Source organism: Cupressus sempervirens, chromosome 11, assembly GCF_028749045.1.
Source record: "Cupressus sempervirens isolate cs-2001-9-10 chromosome 11, ASM2874904v1, whole genome shotgun sequence".
Classification (NCBI taxonomy): Eukaryota; Viridiplantae; Streptophyta; class Pinopsida; order Cupressales; family Cupressaceae; genus Cupressus; species Cupressus sempervirens.
This window is the reverse complement of record NC_143128.1, coordinates 441,127,158-441,153,951: the sequence shown is the minus strand read 5'-3', so window position 1 is coordinate 441,153,951 and position 26,794 is coordinate 441,127,158. Positions and strand designations below refer to the sequence as shown.

The 26,794-nt window shown below is 32.6% G+C and overlaps 1 pseudogene; it reads right to left on the bottom strand.

The window, feature by feature from the left end:
• Positions 1 to 7,787: 7,787 nt before the first annotated feature.
• LOC149530313 (uncharacterized) overlaps positions 7,788 to 26,794 on the bottom strand; it is a 34,954-nt pseudogene continuing 15,947 nt past the window's right edge.

The window sequence follows — 26,794 nt, the reverse complement described above, 5'->3', positions numbered from 1 at the left end:
AGTTTAGATATTTTTGTTATCATGATAGTAGAAACATGATGAACACAAATGATAATGTTAGTAATTGCAGAGAGCTAGTCTTAATAAAAAATATGGCAGATAGAAGTTGGAAGGTTGTGCACAAAGAACAAATCATATATTCCTTACCCTTGAACTAGTTTTTGCAAAATTTAATGAAGGTGAAGATTGACTTTCTCCCCAATTTTTATTTATCTTTCTTGGTGATTTTAGACACCTTTCAAGGTCTAATGCAGAGGTCAAAGACATGAGAGAAATTCTCATAAAGAATCCCAACAAAGATTCATTATGTTCAATTGTGGCATGTTCTTGACTACCATAATCCTTTCCTCAAGCCATTTGATAATAAATTTTAGATCAGTATGAGCAAGTATAGTTGAAGAGATATGGACAAAAATTAAGATAACCATAGCCTAATGATATAGGTATCCATCCAATGATAGAGGAAATAGGTTATTATGAAAGCCAAGTGACAAAGAGTTATGGGTATTAAATATCCTAGATAGAAGTAGGAGTTTATTCATTGCATTTCATTCTTAATTGGTTTTATTAATTTCTAATATGTTATGTGTTTGTAGAATATTGTACTACCAAATTTGATTGATAAAGAGCAAGAAGTTAGCACAGTGAAAAGTACAAGAAATGAGTATGAAATTATTGGACTCGAGCAACACTTGAAAAATATTATACACTTGAGGTCAGAATTTTTTTCTTGATACAATTTTTATGATTTCAAGTTTATTTCTTACTTTACTATCATCATTTGAAGTACTGGAATGAGTTGTGTCCCCACCTTATAATGTGATCCCATCTAATCTAGTTATCACCTTGTACTTGTCATCAAGTTTTCATGACTTTGTGTGTTCTACATCTTATTGAAATATTTTAATCCTAATTCATTCTATTTATGTAGCATCATAATCCTCACCTTGCATATTTATCACTTACATTTCTATAAAACCATAAATATATTACAGTACAAGACAATCAATTTGCATTAACAAAAAACCACATTACCTCCTATCAGCTGACTGATTGATGGGGCCTAGGAACCATCAAAAATAATTATAACAATTTCATTTTTACATAATGTTTTACAGCCTATACATCACATGTATTTTTTTGGGAAAGTATGAGTTCAATTTAATTTTCAAATCAAAGGAAAGTACTACCTGAATTAAAAAAATTATTTATCAAACATAGATTAATAATTACAATATCAGATAGCTATCCACAAACTTGATATATTTTATCTGGATGTATTCCATAGTATGTTTGTAGAAAATATTCCAATGATCTTTGTGGATACAAGTCATGATGCTCCTCACGTTTTTAGCTTATGCATCAGGATATTAACTAAATTGCTGACTAAGACACAATATTTTGACATGAACAGTTATGATCAGTATGTGGTGTCTTATAGTTACAGTTGTAGCAATGATGTCAATCTTTAATAATAGAATTAATTGAAACAAAATGTGTGTAAGCTTTGACATAGTGGGTTCCATTTACTTGCAAAGGAATCATCATGAAGTAATTGTGTTCTCATGGCATTCATTCTATTTCTTGGTAGTAAACTCTATAATTGAAATAGATAGATAGATTGATAATTGAGTCCTTCTCATCTTCTTCTTTTTTGGAAAAAGAGGGGTAAAATTTTATTAAGACAGAAAGGATTACAACAAGGAGCTCTATCCTCAGCAACAAGTTCATCAAATTCTTGCACCAACTCAAAGGGAAGTTGCCCCCTATCCATAATATTCCAGCCTGGAGCATGACCAGAAGCCCATGTGGCTAAATAATCAACAGTTATGTTCCATTCACGAGGAATGTAAGTAAACCTAATAAATTCCAGAGAGGTACAAAAGAGAAGAATCTGATTAACAACAGTAGCCAGCTACCAATTAACATCCTCAAGCTCTTGCGAGGAAAGCAAGTTCACCACCACTTGGGAGTCAGACTCACAAATAATCTTGTGCCATCCCCAGAAACAATACTATTCCATAGACATTCTTATGTATTGTACAAAAAATTCTTTCCTTTTCTAGTTCTCAGATGATAATGACCTAGTATGTTAGAATATTACAATAATTTTTCTCAACTTATTTTGTTATGTTCAATCAAACCTCCTTCTGGCCTCATTTTGGTAAAGGTTGCTATGGCATTATTCTTTGTTTGTTCTATCTTAAAAGTCATGTTGAAAAGGGAGCTTGCTTCTTTTCATTCTTGTGATGTTCTTGGGAAGCCACAGAGATCATTGGCATATTTGTTGCAAACATACTATGGAATACATCCAAATAAAATATATCAAGTTTGTGGATAGATATCTGATATTGTAATTATTAATTTGTGTTTGATAAATGATTTTTTTCTATTTAGGTAGTACTTTCCTTTGATTTGAAAATTAAATCGGACTCATACTTTCCCAACAAAATACATGTGATGTATAGGCTGTAAAACATTATGTAAAAAGGAAATCATTATAATTATTTTTTATGGTTCCTAGGCCCCATCAATCAGTCAGCTAATAGGAAGTAATGTAGTTTTTATTAATGCAAATTGATTGTGTCTTGTACTATAATATATTTATGGTTTTATGGAAATGTAAGCGATAAATATGGAAGGTGAAGATTACGACACTACACAAATACAATTCCTGTAGAAAGTTTAGCAGGAAATTTTTGAAATTCCCAACTTCTTTTTGACTTTCAAAAGAAATGTGATATTGCTATTAGGATTGAAATCTATATTATTTCAATTATAAAGAACCAAATGTAGACCAAGCTAGTATGGATAAAAGTTTAAAAAGTTCTCATTAGTAACTGATAACCAGAGACCAAGAGTGAACACTAAGTCTGGTTTTCATTTTTTACTGATTAGAAAAAAAATTGTAGTGCAAGGATTTACATAAATAGATTTTGAAATGATATGATGTATAGACTTAGAATAGTGCACAATATCCCTATTTATTATTCTCATCCAATTAATTTTGAACTCTCCAAGAAGTAACATCTTTTGTTAAATCTCAACCAGATATCTTATATGCTGATTTCAAAATTTGAGTTCTCTTAAGGCCTAATTTTGATATAATCTGCTCCTAAAACCTGATTTCTTATTCCTAGACTTGCAATTTGTAGCACTTAGTTTTTGATGTTCTTGAAAATAATAAGGTTTACAGCCTTGATTTGTTCTTGCTAAGGTATGAAATTTAGATGTCTTTTCCAAAATTAAATTGCTGTTATGAAATTTGTTGTGTTTAGATCAGCTCCTCTGCTTGTATTCAAATTTCTTGTTGTGTTTATTTTGTATCAACCTATGATGCCAACACTCATTGACAATAACCCACAAACCATGTGCACTAGATAAGCCCGAAACTTGAAGTTGAACCCAAAACCAATGGGGAGAAAACTATGGCTCAAGCAAACTCCTGTACCCTTGCGGGCTCATGTGATAGAGTATTATTGGTTTTAATTTTTGATAGAACCATCAAGGAGTAGGTAGAGGGTTGTCTTGACATACACTTAAAGTCACATGTTTCTATATTCAAAGAGAATTGCATGTGGAAAATATGGACAAAATTCCAAGAATTGGGACACACTAGAATCTTTGGTTGTGGCATATGCACTTTTCATGCCTTTCCAAATAAATATTTCTCTAAAATTATATCAATATAGTTTCTGATTTTGGTATATATCAGGGATGTAACATGATACCCTTGCATTTTGTACCAAATTTTCATAGAATTCTGAACAGATCAATCTAGGGGATTCTGTCATGGATCTGAGGCAGTTTCTTCTTGATGCCCCAGAAACTTGCTTTTAGACTTGCTATGACCTGATTATGGTTATGAAAGATGGGTCCTGTCACCAGCTTGTAAAATGCATATGCCATAACCAGAGGCAGAAAGCCCCATACACAGTTGTGTATTATTGCAACTTCAAAAGAACTTAGATCAGCCTCATTTGTAAGAACACAAGAAAAACAAGACCAATCTCAAACTAGTTCTATCAACCCATGATCATTTTGTTATCACAGTCTTGGGGAAAAGGAACTAGTTTGGATAAGGTCCATGTGCCAAGCCACCAAAGAGGTCAATTAGTACTAGTTAGTAAGTGTTTGTGTAGATGCTTTGCATCATTCACTCATATTAATGTCACCTTACTAAGTTTAAAAATGCAATTTCCAAGGAGTTTTAGATAAAGAGAGTTTAAAATGGACAATTCAACTATAGAAATCCTTTAAAAGCTCAATGATAGGGAGCTTATGGCATACATTTAATTCTATAGAGGGCAATAATGATATGTAGTAAGCAAATAAAACAAAAGAAAATCAATAGCTAAGTCTACAATCCTCCTTCCATCTTGCAAAATAAAATGAATTAAAAATTCTATATATTAAAACTGAAGCAAGCTGGATAGAACTTAGGAGCACATTTATAGAACTCAACTAAGGTATATTCTATGCATGCATGCTTGTAACATAATGCTACATTCTAGTTAATTAATCCTTTTGTGTACTAATGATTTTGGTTATGGATTAGGACTAGTGCCAAATGATTGACTTATAATCAATTTCATCATTGGTCATCCACATATTAATGGCTTTTGATTGTTCCTTTTCATAATTCTTGTCCTTATTTGGAGACCAAAATAAAACCTTTACTACTTGTTCTGATGATGTTTTGTGGTGTAGAGGCACCCAATAACTAAGGATCACATTTGGGTCATTTGGAGGACCAAAGAGGATATGAAGCATACGAGGGCCTATAATTTCATTTCATGATGGAATTATGGCCAATAGAACCATTTGAATGCATTTTGAGTCAATTTAATCAATGTTGCCAATATTGGCAAATGTGACATGCAAGGGCTAAATTTATGAGTTTAGGGGTAGAATAAGGATTTAATTTATATTTTGAATTTACAAGGTCAATATCAAAACTATTTGAATGTAGCAAGGCAATACACAATGATAGGATGCATAAATATTGTAAGTTGTTGTTAATGTTGTGAATATATGAATTAAGAATCTAACTGGTCTAATATGGTTTTGGGGAAGTTAGAAGGGTAGTTTGTTGGTTTCAGATTTATGCATATTATGTAAATGTATGCAAGACCTGATGATGTAGAGTGGAGTGGGGTTATATTACTACTACATGTCCTCTCTTAATATTGGTATCTTCTACCATTTTGCTATGAACAACTTCACTACATTGATCTCTATTGAATGCTATAAAAACTTCATTACATTGGTTTCTACACAATTAGAAACAACTTCCTTACTTTAAATGATAGGTAGAGACTCTAGTTGTATTTACATAGCTCTTCTTTTATTTGATAAAGGCTTGAAGTAATGTTACATTAGCTTTTGTTTCAATCACTTTCATTCAGTATTAGTAGAGATATTAGAACTTGTGTAAAAAAATGTGAACCCTCAGTTTTGAAGTATACAGATATCAATAAAAATGTAAAATATTTTTGGGTTTACTTTGTTTAAACCCCAAAAATGGGTGGTATGAGGAGTGAAATGATGTATCATAATCCACCAAGTTTGCAAGGTAACAACCCTATAGGTTACACATATTTTGGTTGAAGAAAGATACCAATTTTTTGAAGTTGGTTGTATGACTATCACAGAAAAATAGTTTCAGTGCTGGAGGCATATCTCGCAAACCAACCATTGGATTTTGCTCATTTTTTGACATGTTATTGAGAGACCAATTGCAAAGGATCTTACTAGAGTGATTGAGGAATTTTAATCAAGTTTAAAAGTTGCAGGTGACTATGTACAAGTCTATCAAAAAGACCAGTAACTTCTTGGTTTGATAGAGACAGAAGTTAATCAAGGCTTAGTCCATTCAGCCCTGTGTTTAAAAGATAGTTTGACGGATATGGGAGGAGTGTTAAATTTTTTTATTTATTTGGACAAGGTCTCAAGAAGGCTAAGAACCCTAGAGATTGGGTTAAACCAAAAGAAATTTTTGAATTTGACAAAACTGTCACAGTAGGACAAGGTATAAAAAAATTAATTCATTTTATTTGAATGATTGGTGCGTAGTGTATCAAGTGTAGGAATGAGTTTGGGTAAATCGTCTGAGTGTTTTAAGTGTGTCTTTTATGGTAGGAAAATGGGACTCTCATGCTGAAATGTTAATCATTGATTGATTTGTCATAATGTTGATAGGATAAGTATGAGATTGTCAAGTTTTTGGTTATGGGTGCTATGTAAATGCTGACATGATCAAGTTAAGATCAGAATAGGATGAAAAAATGGAGGGATGGTTTGTTATTGATAAGGTGTAGAGCCTAGTGGTGATAGGATTATTGTTTTGACCTTTAATAGGTCTATGCTGAATGGGTTGGGTCTAAGTTATTGATCCATTTATAAGGGTGAATAAGATGTCCATATATGTTTCCTCATGTTTTTTTTGGTTGACCACTGGCCTCTACATCATTTTGGAAGAATAATCACTTGTATAACTAGCAACATGTGTCATTATACTTGCATCAATTATCTTGATCATAAAATTGAATCTTATAATGGCAGATCCAATTTGAGAACTTTAAATACTTTCCCCTTCAAGAAGATCATCAATGGCAAAAGATGTAGCCCTTTTTTCAGTTTTATTAATATATTACTCATTAAGTCTATTGCTTTTGAAATTTTAAATTACAATAACTCTTCTTAATCAAGTCATGATATAGGCTTATGCATGTTGTATGATTCTATGATTTTTAATGCTCATCAAAGAGAGGTGTATACGACTGGACCTTGCAATGAAAAGTTTGTTTGTGTCACTATATGAGCATTTCTTGATTTATCTTGTTTATTAGATTATGAATTTTTGGGAAGATATTTTGAAGTGAAAATTTTAAATTTTATGATAAAAAATTTATCACCAATACCTTGCAGATGTAATGAGTCCAGGTATCATGAAACATGTCCATATTTGAAGTAATTTGTGCTGATCTTATAAAATGGATTTGAATTTCATATTTAAACTAAATGATATGTTAAACTATATTATTAGTTGTTAATACAATATTTTTTTTCATTATAGCACATGGCTTTTGATTTGGAATATGTAGACCAAGGTGGCAGATCTTCAGCAAGAGAGACAATAGGACGAGTAGTTGATGGAGCTGTAGAAAAAAAGATCATTCAGTTGAAAGTTGGGAATAAGGTATTCCCATATTACTTATGACCCTCGCCATTTGTAAATCATATATCAATCCATCAGTTTCCTTTACATCCTTGTGATATAATTTAGTTCATGTACCTATGAGGTTCATCTTGTCATGCTAATTGAAAAAAAATATTAAATCTTTATAGTAGGTGGATCTACATTGTTATTAATTTTTTCTTGGTAATATTTGATTTTACTAAAATATCAACATAAAGTTTACATCTTGAAATGTTTGAGATATACCATGTCATGAGAAAAAATGGCATAATCCACCCTATGATAGCTTTCCTACACACTACCCTACAATCTATATAGATAAACAATGAACATTTCTATACATCCATAATCCCAACAGTCAAAATGCAATATATTTATATAAACTATATCATAAACAAATTTTATTAGATATGCACTAGGAAAAGAGACATCTCTAAAAGAGGAATGCTATATTCTTTAATATTGTGGACAAAATTTTAGGCAATAAAGGCCTAATGCTCATCACTTGAACATGCAAAAGCATCTCATCAAGGGACTAATAGTCACCTCACCTTCGTTGACATTTTCAAAGGTGTACCTAACAAACCTACTCAAAATTCTTCTTGTTCCTAAAGTTATCCTTGAACTCAAATTTTTTTTTATGCATTGAACTATGCTCTTGCCTAGAACTGTAGTTGCAACTCTTTCCCATCTCTGAGATGTGTCTTTTGGAAATTGTTTTAGTACCTAAACAAGAGCTCTTTCCTTTATAGTAGGCCAAGCTTCCTACTCACTAGCTGCCATATATCCATTGAGGTAGTCTAGATACCTCTTCTAGGAGTCTCTTTTTTATCAGTACTCTAACTACTACGACCACTTGCTTTCTACTTAATTTTACATTTTTCTTTTTCATCAACACCCATAGAATTGTCACTCCTATTTACAAGAATACCTACAACTTCTTCTCTAAATGTTAACAGAGATGAAATGGTACTTATAGGCTTCCATTTTTAAAGGAAAAAATCAAACAGTTATGTAGAATAAGGCTTATGTAAAAGAATAGTCTTTATCGCTTTAAGAATCTCCTCCACTATCATACTAGTGCCCATACAATTTTCTATTGCTTCCCACCTTTGCAAGGTTCCCTTAGGATACTTCTAAAATCCTTTCTGCAGTAATTCAACCTCTTCCATGCTCCAAGGTTTTCCTTTGTTCTCATAATTTTCAAGAAAACTTTATTATTTTGGCATCCCTTCTACCCCTTGATTAGTGGGCTTTTCCTGTATAGAACCATTTTGATGTACACTCTTCTCTAGCTTATTTCCACCATCATTATTTTCCAATGCATCCCTCAGTTGTTAGGCTTTCTTATATTCTTCTTTGTTCTCTATTTGGTCACAAAAAATTCATAGTTTTTCAACATCCAAGGATAAACATAAAATCTCAACATCATCTTCTGAAATGCCTAGAATTGTTTTGGGGACAACTGAAGCAGATGTAGTTTGCAACTTGGACCTTTCCTTTTGTGAAAGTTTATTTTCTTCCTCTTATTCCATTTTTTTAGCTAGAGTTTCTTCTACCACTATTTTGTCCTCCTCTTTCTAGAGTCTCTCATCCTCTATAATGTCTACCACTTCTTTTTCCTTCAAACTCCTTGCTTGATAATTGGCTTCTTTGTTTTGTAATTATTCCACCCTCTCATTTTCTTTGGTTACAAGTATTTGAGGATCCTTTTTATAAGTTTTTTGGATTAATCTCAAAAAATTTGCATATTCCTCCTTCCTAGATTTTTCTTGAATCTTTGTTTTCTATTTTTCCATCCACGTTCCATGTTCTTGAGACTCATCTTGCTTTAGATCAGAGTCATCTTCTTTAGGAAATTCTCTCTACCTTTTGAAGATAAACTAGAAATCATAAAACTTGTCAACTTATTTCATGGGAGTGTTTTCATCACCTAACAATGGAATTAGTTGAATCATAGACCATCAGCTGTTCCTAAATGAAAACTCAAAATACTTTAAAGAAATCTTATGTGGTGCAAGAAGATGGTACTTAATCATAAATTTTTTGAGTGGAATCATACAATCCCATCTCTTTAGTATCTATTATAATTTCATATGCCTCCTGAATAGCCTTAAAAGGACTTTGAATTTTGTCCCTTTCTAGCTCTTTTTCTTCCTCTTTTTCCTCTGCTATAAGAAGTGATACCTTCTTATTTGAAAGATATGAACATCATTCAATTCAACTAGAACACACACACACACACACACACACACACACACACACACACACACACACACACACACACACACACACACACACACATGTTCTCTGCCTGCACTTACACTTTACAACATTTGGTAGAGCACCTTTGATTTTGGTGATAGATATTGACACTTGAGCAACTCGTCATACTACTCGTTCAAAGTGTCACAACTCATAGATTGTATTAGTTTTAAATTATCACATTATATTATCAAGAACACTCCCATATTTTAATAAATATCCATTCTTTCAACTCTCATGGCTTCCTCCATTATTTTCACCTTTGAGTATTTGAATTGTGCATTTGAAGTTAAATATTTTAAAACCCAATTAGAGCTATGAGAGAGAACTTGATGAAACTTCATGAATTCTTTGATTTCAAAACTTATTATGAAACATGTCCCATGCATTTCATCTATATGCATCAATGGTATTCGTCACAAGTTATCATAGGGTAGTTATTTGATGTTGAAATTTGAAGTTCAAGTTAGAATTTTTGAAATCTTTAAATTTAAAACTTATTGAAAAATTAGAATTTCAATATCTGTGAATTTCTTAACCTCATTTGGTTAGAGCCTTAACTTTTTTGTTAAAGCTTTTAACCTTTTCCCTTAACTTTGTTGGTTAAAAGAAAGCTTCACCACAAACTATTAACTCTAAAAATTTATATTTTTAAAAGTTTTAACTTTTTGAATTTTAAATAATCAAAACCATGAAACTCACAACTTTTGGATGGAAGCTCTAATTTTGGAAATTCAAAGTGCTAGATGGATATGGGAACAAACTAGAGCCTTTGAAATCACAAGAACATCAAGAATTGAATGAAAAGTCGACCATTTTAAAACCCAAAACTTAATACTTTTTAAATACACATTCTATCAAAACAATGATTTTTTTAACATTTGACTAACAAAATCAAGAAAACATGTGCGAGAATTTTTTTTTAAACCTTCATGATTGCCTTGTTTGAAAATAACAAAAGAAAAATTGATTCCTTATTAAAAGTAGGGCAACAAGATTGAAGCAACATCTGTAGAGAGATTGGTTCTGGTTCATCAATTTCCTATTGTGGTTATTCTGCAATACTTTGCTTGCAAAATATTCCCATTAGTCATCGTTGGCATTGTTGCAACATGACATAATTTTTGTAGAACCTTAAGGTAAGTAACTTGTCATGGTTTCAGTAGGTTTTTTCTTTTTGAATTTTGTATGTAGTAATTGCCATTGCTACTTTGTACCTTCATTTGAAAATATGATTATTTTTTACACTACTTTTTGGAAATATGTTTATCCGCTTCTTTGTTATTTCTTTTCAAAAAACCGTCCTTTTCCTTTTTGAAAAAGAATTTTTTTTAACCTCTTTGATATATTAATAACATTTTATCATGTGCAAAATACCCATCCTCATCTCTTGTAAGCAACAAGACTAAGTTATATAATTACTTTCTGTATCACTGGATTTTGTATTTTTTGGTAAGATATTTAGAATCAACACAACCACCTACAACCCCATCATAATTTTTGAACAATGTTGTCAAAGTTCACAAACTCTCCGATTATTTTGGTTATCCCTACCTTCATTGTGATTATAGATATGAAGGAATTTTAGTAATACGAAAGACTAGCCTTGCTTCATATTTTATGTGGTTAGACAAACCTTTGGAAGTTCTTGTCTTACATACTTTCATTTCATTTGAGGATCCATCATGCTCATCCATCAAGGAACATACATTGAGAATTGATGAGGTAGTTCATTTATTCAGAGAAACCTATTTTGATTGCTTGCTTCGAATGTGAGGAAATTTTTTGCATTCTTTGATTGACAGACACAAATATTTTGATGGAGAATTTTTATTTTATTTACGTAATTATTTTGCAAATAAAAATCTTATGTGGTAATTTTTTGTTGGAATATTCAAATATGGAAAGAGTACTTATGAGAGGGGGGGGGGGTGGTGAATCATAAGTATCCCATTTTATCTAATAAAACTTTTAACTGAAAATAAATTGCATGCATGTAAATACATTAAATAAACTTGAAACTAAACACATGCATCAATAACTCATAACACTGGAATTTGGTAACCCAGAAACCCTCCAAGAATAAGAAGGTAAAACTAGGGTGTGGATGATACCCACAAAAATTACTACAAAAATATTGTTCAACCACTTCTGATGGTCTGCCCTGTTAAAGGCTTTACACTGTGTCAATAATGACCTGGTTAAAGGATTTCAAACACTTAACATGAAGTGTTACCCTGTTAAAGGATTTAATCACCTAATTAAGGATTTATCGAAATAGCTATTAAGCTAACCTATCACCATAGGATTTTCATTCTAATACAATTGCTAGAGAGTATTAGGTTTAATAAACCTGACTAATTACAATCCTTGATTGTTGAATGCAGGCACTTGTTCTGCTTTCTCTAATCTGAATCCTTTTTGTGATCTGATAATCCTCGCTTCTGAAAATAGAATTCCTTGTGAACCCTTGTATGTCTTCTCACACCTCTTGTCTCCTTTACAATGAAATTTCATCTTCCTTATAAAGGCATTTGAGATTTAGGGTTAGGTATGGATCTACGATCTATATTCAATCTTCATTTTCTGCTCAATACTTATCTTTTGGTGATTGGTTGCATGCCTTCATCATTTTTCTTATTGGCTGCATTTAAATTGCATAGGAAAAATAAAAGATTCGATCTCATCATTAAATCCTTGGAGATTTACCTTATGTCGGCTGTAAAAATTGTTTGCATCATAGTTTGTGCAATTTCAAACTCTTATGCTGATCTACTAGGTTACTCAGCTCCTGAAGTATTGGTGATACTCGGCACATGATGTTTCCTAGATAGTTCGGCACCTTAATCAAAACTGTATCACTTGACACCTTAAGTAGCTCGGCACCTATTAACACTCGACACTTTGTGTTACTCGGCACTTATACTTCACTCGGTATTCGATCTTCACTTGGTATTTGATCTTTACTCGATATCTGATCTTCACTCGGTATCTGATCTTCACTCGGTATCTAAAAACTACTCGGCACAAGAAGATCACTCGACATGCATGATGTACTCAGCTTCCAATGTGGAATGTGATTAAGTGTGTTGGCACTCAAATGTCAAAAACCATTATGAGGTTAATAATCTCCCCCTTTGACATGAGTGACAAAAACACTTAACTAACCTTATAAGTACATTTACTAATCTGATTGGTATGTACAAATTTTGAAGAAAACTTGATCAAAATTTGTAACGTACAATCTTACAATATATACCTCAAAAAAAAAAAAAAATTGTAACTCCCCCTAAGTTGATTATGCCTTATCTATATAATAAGCTCCTCCTTTGTATTTTTTCATTTTATAACTCCCCCATTAATTTATCTCATATCTGTATCTCCCCCTTTTAATCTGTATCACCCCCTTTTAATCTGTATCTCCCCCTTTTTGACACTTATGTCAAAGAATGTTTAAGGGTTAAGACCATATTTAGCCAAAAATGTGCTATTTACCTCCATAATCATTCTGAGAGTTGCATCCCAATTGTTCAAAGCAATTTCCAGTGACTTATGCTGGATAGCAGTCTCGACAGCAAGATGAATAAGTCCATCTAATGTAGAAAGATCTGGGTCTTTCTTGAGAACAGTTTCAGCATAGACTTGTTCTTTATGGAGTATCTCTAAATGTGGGGTAATGGAGGATTGGAGCTGTATTAATTTGACCTTGATATTAGCCTCATCTGCTGTTAAGACAGCTATTTCTTTATGAGTGTGAAGCGATTGAGCAAAATGCTTCTCACTTTGAGCTGGATCACTTGGTAGTTGCATGCTTGAAATGTTTAAATTTCTTTCCAAGCTCAGTATCTTTTGGCTTATTTCTTGTGTGACGTATGAAAAATCACACAACTTTTTATACAGTGAGAATATATTCTCAAGTACCTTCTTCACTTTATCAATAAGCTTTGCCAATTCAAATTGTGAAAGTGTAATTTGTCTTGATATTTTCTCATTCACTTTCCCCTGAAATTTTCTTTCTGACCATTCCATAAGTTTTGCATTGGTTTCTAGGTCTTCATTTGTCACCTGGTCAACAATATCTGTTAATTGCTCTGTGATATGCTTTGACTCATCTGGTGATTGCAAACTGAAGGCATCCATAAAGATGTCCTTTATCTCATAAAGTGTTTGCTTATGTTTATACTCCTTCCTGAGTATCTCCTATCTTTTCCTTTTATTCAGTGCATCCTGCACCTTATTGATTTGATCAATGGTTATGGATTTTGAGTCATAGCTCGGTATGACTATCTCCTCATCTAATTCAGTGTCTCCATAGTGAAGTACCCTTGCAACTCTGGTAGTACTAGATGATGGTACAAAAATTCGCAATGGCTTGTGTGAAGGAGTTCCCAAGGTAGGAAAATTTATTAATGTTTGTATTGCCTCCTATTCTTTAGGGGTTTTTATTGTTTCCTCCTCCTTCTGTCTACCGTGATCAATTATTGTAATCTGTGGAAGTGCACCTTGTGTTTGTGCTGTAGGATCAGATGTAATAATCTGTCCTATTTGTTCTGTATCTTTTTGTGCACTTTGCTTCTGTCTTGCAGCATCAATTATGCTTGTTGGTATTTGGAATTGACTACTAGTAGTTGTGATAGAAGGTGGTTCTTGTGGATTCACCTAATCTTTGACTGTATTTTCTACTAGTTTCTATAACTTATCTATACTGACCAATACTGGATCTGTACACAATATTGCTTGCTGTGTAGATTGGTCAAGAATTCTTTTCAGATCTTCTACAGTTAATGGGTTGATATTCTGACCAGAAGTATTAGGAACATTAGTAATCATCATGGTGTCTGCAGGTGAGATGGATGCTTGTGGAGGGCTAGAAGGTGGCAATTGTGTGTCTTTCACACTTTGATCTGGTTGCTGCTCTTGCTCAGCTGTTGCCATTTTGTCCTATTTTTGTGTGTCTTCCTCCTCTTCATCTTTCTTTTTTTCATCCTTCTTCTTTTCTTCTTCTTCTTTCCTTTTTCTCCTCTCTTCTATTGGTACAATAGCTTCTTCCTTGTATTCTTCCTCAAGAAAATCTTCAATCCTTTTATACAAGTTCTTCCATGATTTCATTGTTCTTTGAACAATCTCTTCCATTCTATTTTGGAGTATGAAGAATTCCCTGTACTTAGGTGTAAACCTGTTATTATGCCTTTTGACTACTTTGCTAACTTGTTATCTAGTCAAATCTGGCAATACACTGGCTAGGGTTAATTCCCTCATCTCCTTCTACATTTTCAAACAAAAATGCCATCTGTCTTCTACAATTTTTGACAGCCCCTTTGGCAATTGATCATCTAGTTCAAGTGGAGTGTACTTGAACTATGCCATCATTTTATAAACTGTTTCTTCTATTTTATTTTGTTCTTCTTTAGTAAATTTACTAAAATCAACTTTATTTAAATTATTCAAGTCACCACTTGCTATATTTTTACATAAGATATCAACTAATGAATTTCTTACATTTTCTAATTGATCTTCTTCATTAGTGTTAGGTTGAGCCACATACCTTCTTCTTTTCCTTGGCTCTTCCTGAGATTCCTTGACTTGTTTCTTCTTGGTAACTTCCTCTTTAGCCTTTTTAGTAGAGGCTCTTGTTGATGCTCATGTTGTTGGCTTTTGAGGTGATGGAGTGGTAGCTTTCTTTGATTTGGGCTTAGCTGAAGGCTTTTCTATTGTCTTTCTCTTCTTTGGCTTGGCTTTGGTTGGTGCTTCCTTGGCTTCTTCTTCCTCTGCACCTTCCTCCTTGTCTTCTCCAAGACCTTGAGTTAGTTCCATTGGCCCTTGTTCTTGCTCATCTTCATCATCACTGTCATCTTCTTCTTCTTCTGCCTCATCCTCAATTTCTTTGCCAAATTCTTCTTAATCTTCTTCATTAATTTTTCTTTCTTCTTCAATGTAGAAGTAGTTTTTAATTCCATGTTTATCTTTGATCTTACCACATCATAAGTGCCAAAATGTGGTGCACTTTTATTTGCTTCTTCTTCCAATAATGCAATTATTGCTATAGATGCCTCATCAATATTGATTTCATATCCAAATGGCCTTAGCCATCTTACCCTTGGTATTACTGCTTGAATATAGGTAAAATCTATGTCAACTAAGAAACATATATCATTAGTATGTTTTTCCACTAAAGAAGTTGGTATCCTTGATCTTTGCTTCATGGATTTCTTGAAATCCTCAAAATAGCTTGTCATCAAGGTATCAAAATTTTCTTCCATTTGCTCTATATATTCATTAATTTGTGCAATGATGGTTCTGTCATTCCTCCATGCTACTTTACCAAAAGAAGGAAATTCATTCTGTACATAAAAGAATATGCAAACTTGGATTGCTCCAAATTTACATTCAGTGCCTTTTGTCCTTCTTATAGTAGCTAGGTTTTCATTGATCTATTGCAATTGTAGTTCTACAAGATCATAAGTATGATCCTTTTTCACCAATTTGTAACCTACATCTACTGCAATGCATGGTACACTATTGAGTCTACTGGATTGATAGAATTTGTGAGCAATGACTCTAACAATAAATTCAACTAGAGGATCCTATATGGTATGAATTGTCATTCCTCTTTTGTTCCATTGTGCACCAGTATTCTTTTCAATGACCTCCTCTGATTCACTTTTTAGGGTTTTGTGCCGATCTAGGGTTGGGTACCTTGTTACTCTATGTATAACTTCCTTTGTCAATTTGATGGGCATATCTTCTAACCACAAGTTTCCTCCATGAATTCTACTCAGTACAAGTCTAATCCATTTAGTTTTGAATACAGTAGGAAAACTAAAAATTTGGGTCAAACCCTTTCTTTCTACGATTTTGAATTCTTCTTTCAGTACTCCATCTACACACAGTTTATCATATGCTTATCTAATTTCCATGTCTCCTAGAGCTCCTATCTTGCAATTGTAACATTTCCTCACATCTTGAACCATTAAAACTTTTGGGGGAATGTGGGAGAGAGCTCTGACTGGGTCATTTTTGTAGGCAACTTTGGGAATAGGATGGGAATCAGGTTGCTTGACTTCATTTGAAACTAACTAAACTTCAAATGACTCTTTTTTCTCGACTTTCTTTGAACTTGACACCATCTTTGTGAACTAGGGTTTATACAACAAATGGGTATGAAAATACCTTTAGATTGATGAAAAATGTGTTGAATGAGGTTGCAATCTGCTTGAAACATTGGATTCTTGCTATGAAGTCACTCAACTCTCTTTCTTCTCCTTTGCTTCTTGATCACGATGAGAAAAACTGATTGAAATTGCAATAATATACCCTAATTTCATTGCATTAAATGCTCAACTACCAACTCAGCTTCTAAAGAAATTTTAACCTAACTCGGTTTCCACTATATTTCACTTTACTTAGCTTCCATTGACATTATCTAACTCAACATTGGTGATCAACTCGGTCGCTGTTGGGAGCTCGGCATCTATTTTAACTCGTCATCCAAAGACAGCTCAGGATCAACATTTAGTTTTTGTCTTGACATCTTGTTTCATGTAGATTTATACTTTGCTTAGCTTCTTTGTCTTGGGACTGATGTGTGATATAGCTTTGTATATCAGTCCTGTGTACTTCTCATGCTTAGTTTGATGAAGTGTGATCACTTGACCCATTGGGTGAAGTGATCCCTCCACTTGATGTGTTGCACTCATCTTTCTTTTTCCAAGTCTTATTCATTTGTCCCCTTATCTTTTCGATGTCAATCTTTTGTTTTCCTTTGTTATCTTTAGTCTTGGGTGCCTTTGATCTTGTAGGACAGTTTCTGCTGATATGACCAGTTTTCAAACAACTAAAGCATGTAGTTTGATTCAACCATCTTTTGTAGTTCCCTTTGAAATTTGTTCTTATATAGTTCTATGGTATATGTACATATTCTTGGCAATAGTGACAACTGTACCTGGTGTTGTAATCCCAATGATAATGACTTTCATTACCTTCTATTTTTGCTAGATGATTTGATGTCCACATAGGTTTTGATCTGCATTCAAATGCCCTATGTCCATACTTTTTGCAATTATAACAATGTCCATCAAATCTTTGAGTCCTTGTGACATTGGATCTACAATTTTGTGTCATGTCCTTGCATGTTGCACTTGCGACAAAAACTTTTGGGTATGTTTGATTGATTGAATCTTCTACTCCTACACACATTAGCTATATGCCCCTTCTTATTACAGTAATGACAAGTGAGTTTTGAATTCTTACCTTTATCACTTCTTTGTTCAACACTTTTTGATGATTCTCCAACTTCAGTGCTATTGTATCCTAGTCCTGATGTATCATGGGAAGACTTTGGGGATTTCAGCAACTGTTCAAAATTCTTGATGGCTTCACTTGATTTATTGATATTCTTTGCTACCTTTTTTTCTTTGTTTAATTCATTCTGCATTTGTTCATTCTGCATCTTCAAAGTAGAGATCTCAATATCTTTTACATTGAGTTCATGATGAAGCTTCATCATTTGGGCAAGTGTATCCATCTGCATGTTTGAGATCCTTGTCAGTTCAGTACATTTTTCTTCAAGTCTGTTTGCAAGATTTCTTTTGTCATTTTCCATCATGACCTTATCGTCAATTGCTCTTTTCTTTTGCTCGGTAATTTCACATATCATTATGGCCTGTGATTCATGTTCCATCTTGAGAGATCTTATCTCCTCTGTTTGAATTTTTTTTTTCTCCATCAGTTCTGCTATTACTGCATCAAACTCTTTAGTGTCTCCACTGGAAAATATGTTGGTGGTATCAATCTCCTTGTAGTGTATATCATTTTCAGCTATGGCTAGATCCTTCCTTTTTTTTAATGAGTTTCTCAACTTGTTTATGAATTCCTCCAAGCTATGCAAAGCAAGTTGCACATCTATCACCTGATTTTCAATGATCTTTCCAAGTTTGAAAGCTTCCATCTTTAGATCTTTACCTCCAAGTTGTTAGGCTTTTCCTTGTGAGAACCTAGATTAGCTCTGATACCAATTGTTGGAATATTCAAATATGGAAAGAGTACTTATGAGAGGGGGGGGGGGGGGGGGGGAGGGGTGAATCATAAGTATCCCATTTTATCCAATAAAAATTTTAACTGAAAGTAAATTGCATGCATGTAAATACATCAAATAAACTTGAAACTAAACACATGCATCAATAACTCATAACCCTAGAATTTGGTAACCTAGAAACCCTCCAGGAATAAGAAGGTAAAACTGGGGTGGGGATGATACCCACAAAAATTACTGCAGCAATATTGTTCAACCACTTCTGATGGTCTGCCCTGTTAAAGGCTTTACACTGTGTCAATAGTGACCTAGTTAAAGGATTTCAAACACTTAACATGAAGTGTTACCCTGTTAAAGGATTTAATCACCTAATTAAGGATTTATCGAAATAGTTGTTAAGCTAACCTATCACCATAGGATTTTCATTCTAATACAATTGCTAGAGAGTATTAGGTACAATAAACCTGACTGATTACAATCCTTGATTGTTGAATGCAGGCACTTGTTCTGCTTTCTCTGATTTGAATCCTTTTTGTGATCTGATAATCCTCGCTTTTGAAAATAGAATTCCTTGTGAAACCTTTTATGTCTATTCACACCTCTCATCTCCTTTACAATGAAATTTCATCTTCCTTATAAAGACATTTGAGAATTTAGGGTTAGGTATGAATCTACGATCCATATTCAATCTTCATTTTTTGCTCAATACTTATCTTTTGGTGATTGGTTGCATGCCTTCATCATTTTTCTTATTGGCTGCATGTAAATTGCATAGGAAAAATAAAAGATTCTATCTCATCATTAAATCCTTGGAGATTTACCTTATGTCAGCTGTAAAAACTATTTGCATCATAGTTTGTGCAATTTCAAACTCTTATGCTGATCTACTGAGTTACTCAGCTCCTGAAGTATTGTGTATACTTAGCACATGTTGTTTCCTGGATAGTTCGGCACCTTAATCAAAACTGTATCACTCAACACCTTAAGTAGCTTAGCACCTGTTAACACTCGACACTTTGTGTTACTTGACACTTATACTTCACTCGGTATCTTATCTTCACTCGGTATCTAATCTTTACTTGGTATCTGATCTTCACTCGGTATTTGAAAACTACTTAGCACATGAAGGTCACTCGGCATGCATGATGTACTCAGCTTCCAATGTGGATTTTGATTAAGTGTGTTGGCACTCAAATGTCAAAAACCATTATGAGGTTAACATTTGTGAGTTCTAGGGAAACAAGAGTTTACACATAATACTGAAGTACATTTCTCTTTTCATGGTTCTTACTAAAATTTTAACTTCTTATTATGTTTTTGAAGTATGCATTTTATAGATATTAATGCATATACAATAGAAGTATTAAAGGTGAGTTTTCCCTTTTAACAATGTCATCAATTATGGATAACATTGTATCAAATTCTGTAGTTCAAAATTTAAGGAAAATATGCAATATTGTGTGGATCATCTAGAAGAGATCCACAAGCTACCAAAAATGAAGGCCTAGGTTTTTGAAGTGAAGGGTGTTATGATGGAAAATATTGAGAAGGTAAGCCTACTTGGTTGAATGCAATATGGTATAAATATGATTTCAAAGTCTATTTCTTAATATGTTAGGAAATTGTTTTTGATTAAGTAAAATAGGATTTAATGGGTGCCTGAAACCCATCAGTTTACAAAAGAAATAGATGTTAAGTCCTGAATATGTTAGGAAATTGTTGTTAGCATGAGTTATGATATTTTCTTTGTACTTATGTGGTTTTGCTTTTTTTTATTTATAATATTGATACAATATTTTCAAAGCACATAAACTATGTGCTGGGAGCACAAATATTATAAAAGAATCATATTTAGAAGAACACCATGGAAGTCACCAATAAAAAACTAGAACTAAATTACTAGTCTAGGCATGGGAATTTGGGTATGCTTGTAGGGTAATTTTTTTGGGGGTGTTTGGGCACATTTGGACACCAAACTTGTGAAATATATATCTATAAGCCAATATAGGACATATAAAGTCTAGTTATTACTTTTTTCACTCTTGTTGTGCTCTCTTTTATCCTCATGATAGATTAAAGAAGTTTATTTGAAATGTCGATGCAAAAATTCTCACACAATGACATCCAGAAATAATATCCAGGTATTTCATGGATTGTTGAGATTTGTTAGCAATAAGAGCACATAAGTATGAATATCTATGTGAGATACATATAATATAAATGAATTCAGATGCCATAAAAATATATTCCTTGTAGAATACAATATCTTCAAGCTTTAGCAAGTAGCTAAGGAAACCTCTGAATGCAAAATTTTATATACATTTTAGATTAAAGATCGAGAGCTATAGTTCTGACAAGGTCTATTTAGGAATAAATGTTCCAAGGACTTGAAAGGGAGTAAATTTAATTATACAAGAGTTTGATTCAACATAGTGTAAGATGACTAAGGAGGTTGTGTAAGATCAAGCAATGTGATGTGATGTGTATGGGAAAGTTCTTATATTGTACCATTTGATTTTTTCATCTATAGTATGTGACTGTAAATCTTCAATGTGATCATAGAATGGGGTGTTTGAATAAGAAATGGTTAATGAGTTTGTGTTAAAGGAATGTGGAAGTTTCAACAAAGATGGAGTTGTCATTGGTGGGTCTAATAAGGTCTAAAGGTTGAACTTTAGAGAAAAATGAACAATGTTATAATCAAGTGTCGATTAAGACTAATTGTGAATTATGATTAGATATTTAAACAATATTTGACAATAGTGATGTTTAATTAATACACTGATTGATATTTCTAACTATATGACATAGAACTTAAGGAGAAATATACATAATGTAGATAGAGGAAATTTAGCCATTTCTATGTACACTAATCAATTATACTTCTATCTAAGAAAAAATGAAGATAAAGATACACTAATTATATATAGAAACTAGGTGTAAAAAGTAAAGAAATGTTTGGGATCAACTCAAAAGATAAGAACCAAGAGAATGTAGAAAGTTAACATTGTATGATCATTCTTTAAAGGGTGCTAGCTCAATGGAAGAGCACTTTCTTTACAAGCAGATGGATGGTGGTTTGATTCCATCATGCCCTATTATGACTGAATACACTACTAAATGTGCTACTAAATATTTGATCAACTATACTGCTAGATATGGTACTAAATATACCACTAAACATATGATGAAATATACTAAATATATGACCAAATGTATAATTAAGTGTGCTACTAAAGATACTACTAAATTGTGACTAAATCAACTATCAAATATACAACTCAATATGTGATTAAATATACTACTAAAATGTGACTCATCATATGATTAAATATACTACTAAATCAACTACTTAATCAACTACTAAATATACTATTAAATATACCACTATATATACTAGTAAATATACCACTAAATCAATGATCAAAATAAGTGATCAAATACATGACTAAAATTTCTTAGTAGTGTTATAAATGACTAGATATTAACTACTATTTGTCACATGACTAAGTTTAGTCACATATATAAAAAAATTAGTGGTTGTTTTAGTCACATATTATTGTTTTTCTACTAGTGGAAGGGAAAGGACAAAGGAGACATATCTAATCACGAGGATCAAGATTTAAATACTAAGAAGGAGATCTAACATCAAGTAGGAGGGTGCTAACTAAAGGATCATGGTACTAAGTCATTCTAACAGGTGATACAAAGAAAATCTCTTAACTAAGTAGTCCTAACAAGTTGTAAATCTTCTAACCAAGTTCTTAGTAAGTTTAAATCCTCTAACAAGTTGAGACCTAATAGTCTTTGTAAGTGTTTAACAAGGAATACCTCTCATAGGGTAGATCATAGATTATGATCAAACATATTGTAGCCATAATTGGCCACACTTTACAACTATAATAGTGAAGATTTGTAGGTGTCATTCCCACCCTAGTTTTACCTTCTCATTGGAGGGTTTCTAGGTAACCAAATTTCTTGTGTCATGTGTTGAATTTACTTTATGATATGGATGTGATGCATGTTAAGTTATTTTAATTTACATTTTAAATTATGAGATGGATGTTGGTGATATGTTTTAAGAGGCAAAATTTTTAAGAGTTGCTTCACCCCTCCCCTCTCAAAACTTATTTTCCCATTGTTATTTCCTATAGATTTTATGATACTCTTTGAGTTACAATGTATTATATCAGGGGAAGGGATTTGAGTAGTCCTCATGCAAAAATAAATATCTCATAACATTTGAAACTCACAAACTCACAAAATTAGAAGAACATTATTCCATAAATGATAAAGAAATGTTGGCCATAATGCATGCCTTGCCCAAATTTTGAAAATACTTAGTTTGTGGGAAGTTCTTCATTAAGCCAAACCATAATAGTCTATATTTTTTCTTGAGCCAAAAAGATCTTAACAAGTGACAAAAAAGTTGGTAAACAAGACTCAAGCATATGATTTCAACATAAAACATGTTAATGGGGTGAATAATGGAGTTGCTAATACTCTGCCTAGACATCTCCACCTCAATATGGTTACTAGTATTTTATGAGATTGGAAGCGAGATATCAAGTATGCAAAGGATCTTGAAGCCAACAAAATATGAGAGGGGAAATTTCCTAATGAAGATTTCAAAATCTAGGAATATGATATTGTATTTTATAAGCAAAGAGCATTAGAGTAAAAGGTATTAATTTAATTCTTTTATTAAGTTACCTTTAATTCCTTTTTAATATTTCACTTTGTGCATTGTCACATTTAATCATTATTTTACCTATTACATATTTTTCCCTTTGAAATTTCTTGATATCCTTTTATAAGGGTTTATCTTTTGTATTATGTAATCCAATTCCATTCTCTGAGAAATGGAGTTTTCATATTTTTGTTCCATTCTTCGTTGTGATAGGTTAATTTACATGTAGGTGATTGTCGGGCTCTAAGAAGTTAGTTTTGACAACTTCTACATGGTATCAGAGCATGGATATTCCAATCCCTATTCTTGTATGTTAAATAATTTTGAAGATTTAAGGGTTTGAAGGTTTTAGATGTTTTTTGATTGAATCTAGAGGTGAGCCTTTTTTCTGAAGCACCTTATGTATAAACAAACCTCACTGATGGAGTCAAAATGCTTAAAAACCCCTATTTTTATATATGACATTACTAATTTAGACAAAGTTGACTAGTGAGGGAATTTTTTTGGTGCCCCAAAGTTGCACGTCCTAGGCACAAATCTCAAAGAGTAGATTTTGTTTATTTTTATCAAAAAATCATATCATTATTTTTGCAAAGTCCCTTCATTAAAAAATGCATGACATGATTTTTATTAAAGGAATATGTAGCAAAAAAAGATTCATGCTTAAAAGAAAGAGACACTCTTTTTTGGGCCCCACTATCAGCCCTACGACTCTCTGTCCTTTCTTGGAGTAGTGCATGTTTTTGGTAATAGCTTGCACTCCTCTATTCTTTGGAACCTAACACATTTGTCAGTGTTAGCATGGGATGAGAGGTTGATCCTACACCATTGAAGTCAACCCCCTATAGGCTACATTTGTATATGGCCTTGCTTGTGCATTGGTTGCACCTACATTGGTAATCCCATATGGCTCCACATGGCACATTCTTTATCACTGACACATAATTTTTAGCAAGATGGTTTTGACATTTACATTGGCATTTTTTATTCCATGACTTTTGATATTTTTTGGTATGCTTGGGGTTTTTCTAGCACATGCACCATTTCAAGCAACTGAACATATTTTTTGATAATTGACCCTCTTTTTTGATCACTTGATTCTTTTACTGATGATTATGTTTTTCCTAGTTATTTTATGTCCACTAGATTTATTTTCTAGCTCCAACTTCTTTTTTTGGTGATCTAAGGTTTTTTTTTGGGTGATACATACTTTTTCTGGTAACCAATGTTTTTCTTGATGATTTTTCTAGAAAAAGGGCCTTTTTTTCTCCATTGAAGGTCATTTTACCATTAAATTTGGACTCTTCATCTACTGACATTAGTACCACATCATCATCCCACTAGCCCTTTTGGCCCTTTTGGAGTAACCTTTGGTTTTTTTCTTGTATTTTCCACAAAGGCCTCCATTTTTTACAAATGAGATATCGATAAAAAAAGGTTTCGAGTCCATCATAATTGTATTGGTATTTTTGAATTTTGATGCATTTCTACTAGTGACTTTTGTTGTCAAAGTTAGTGGTTCTATTTTACACTTTGGGAGACATACCTTGATCATCTAGTCTTTCTTTTTGGAAAAAAATATATTGTTGAAAATCTTGTTTCATGCTCTTTCTAGTGGTAATGGTTTTTCTTCCAAATTATTCTTTAGGTACACTCTACTCAATTTTTTAAATATTTTTGTACTTTTGTGAATATCTTTGTTATTTTAGGTTTGGGGGATCATTTTTATTACATTCAATGACTTGCCTTGGACTGTTCTTTTTGTCGTATGAACCTTATGTCTCTTTTGATCTTTATGTGACATATTTTTAAGCATTAATGCAAATGCACTAAGATAAAGTTTCATATTCTATTTGTATTTTTTCTTTAGTTGTTTTCCTAGTTTTACCTTCTTATTTGAGTAGTGTCATTTGAGGGTATGCATATAAAATATGGACACACTTCTATAGACCATTATTCTCAAGAATACCCATGATGGAGAGCATCTCAAGAGGCAGCCTATAGTTCTCTATCTATTACATGCAAGAGTACAATATAGTGTGGTGTCTCTCAAATGAACCTAGTTAGGTAACCATTGCAAGGTGCACCATTAAACGAGAGATTCAAAGGAGTAGAGGCAAAAGTGAAAATATCCAAGAGTCAAAGTATGAAATGCAAATCCATGATAAGATAAATGAGAGCCAAGATCTAATCTAAAAAAGAGTTATAAAACCCCTAATTAGACTATATAAGTTATGCATAAAGAAAACTAAGCTAAGAATGCACGTACATAAAAAATAGTGAGTGTTGTTGAGCTGTCATTTTGCATTATGTTTAATGGCAGGAATCCTTTCAAACTCCTCTCTTGGAAAGCTGAACTAGAATCAACTCCAAGGTTCTGGGAAATTTTGTGACCTATTGGAATCCACTTAGTTGAAGATAAATGTGAACATTCACAAGGAGGCCTTTGTTGGTTCTAAATGATTTAGATAAGATGTAGAATTTTCTTGCTATCTCAAAAGAATAAGACACAAAAAAAAAAAAAAATAATTTGTATTTTCTATTTTATGATGAATGCAATCTAACAATGCAACTATGTGAATTCCTAATTTAACCAAGAGGTTAGTAAAGCAAATAACAAAGATAGGGTAACAAGAGATTTAAGAAAATAACACAAAAAGAAAAATCCTAATGGAAATAAGCCACAAAAACAACATGTTTGCAAGGCAAGCCTTTGAAAAGATTAGTAGGTAATCAATGAAAATAGGAGCAATGCTTCTTTAATTCCACTAATGCAATCATCAATGGGAATTTAGTAACCATAAGATGTTTCACTTGTCATCAAATCACAAGGGCACAGAAAGTGTGCTCATGTGAGACAAAAAGCTATGCAAGAACAATATGATGATATCTTCTCAAACTAAGTACATCAACAGAATTTGTAGACACATAACAAAAACTAGAATTAAAAGATTTCACAACCAAGATAATAAAATAAAACTATTGGCTCAATTACATTTCATGAACATACATTCACAAAATATAACACACTTAGCCAAGAATCACTACACTCCAAATGCGAGTACCAATAGCATATATTATTACATCAAAATAATGTGAGCCTAGAATACATATTACATTCCCAGATTTGTAAGAAATCTTCTCCTCAATTTGTGTTGAGAGTGAGAGATATCTTTATGCAAACTTATGCTTTGAAACTAATAAAACAAATCTAATTATGTACAAACTAACTCTCTAACAGGTGCTTAGTAGGAATCTATCTATATTTATATCATTAAATGGATGTATGAGCCTTTACATGTCTTAAAACAAAGAAATCATGAGAAAATAAGAAGAAGAAAGCCATTAGTTGATGTAGATGTGTCTAAAGTGCCTAAAATAGAAGCTCCATCTTCACTAGGTGTCTATAGTAGTTAAACTATTGTTAGAATGCATTTCCAATGCATGGAAAGCTCTAAACTTAGAACTAGCAATTAACTATTGGTGCACCTCTAAAAGAGTGCACTTGCACACCTCGGAAGTAGGTTCCAAAAATACAAAATTTTACCAAGTGTTAAAATTGAAATTTTGGCTTCTAGGTTTTGTTCCCCTTTATACCAAAGCCATG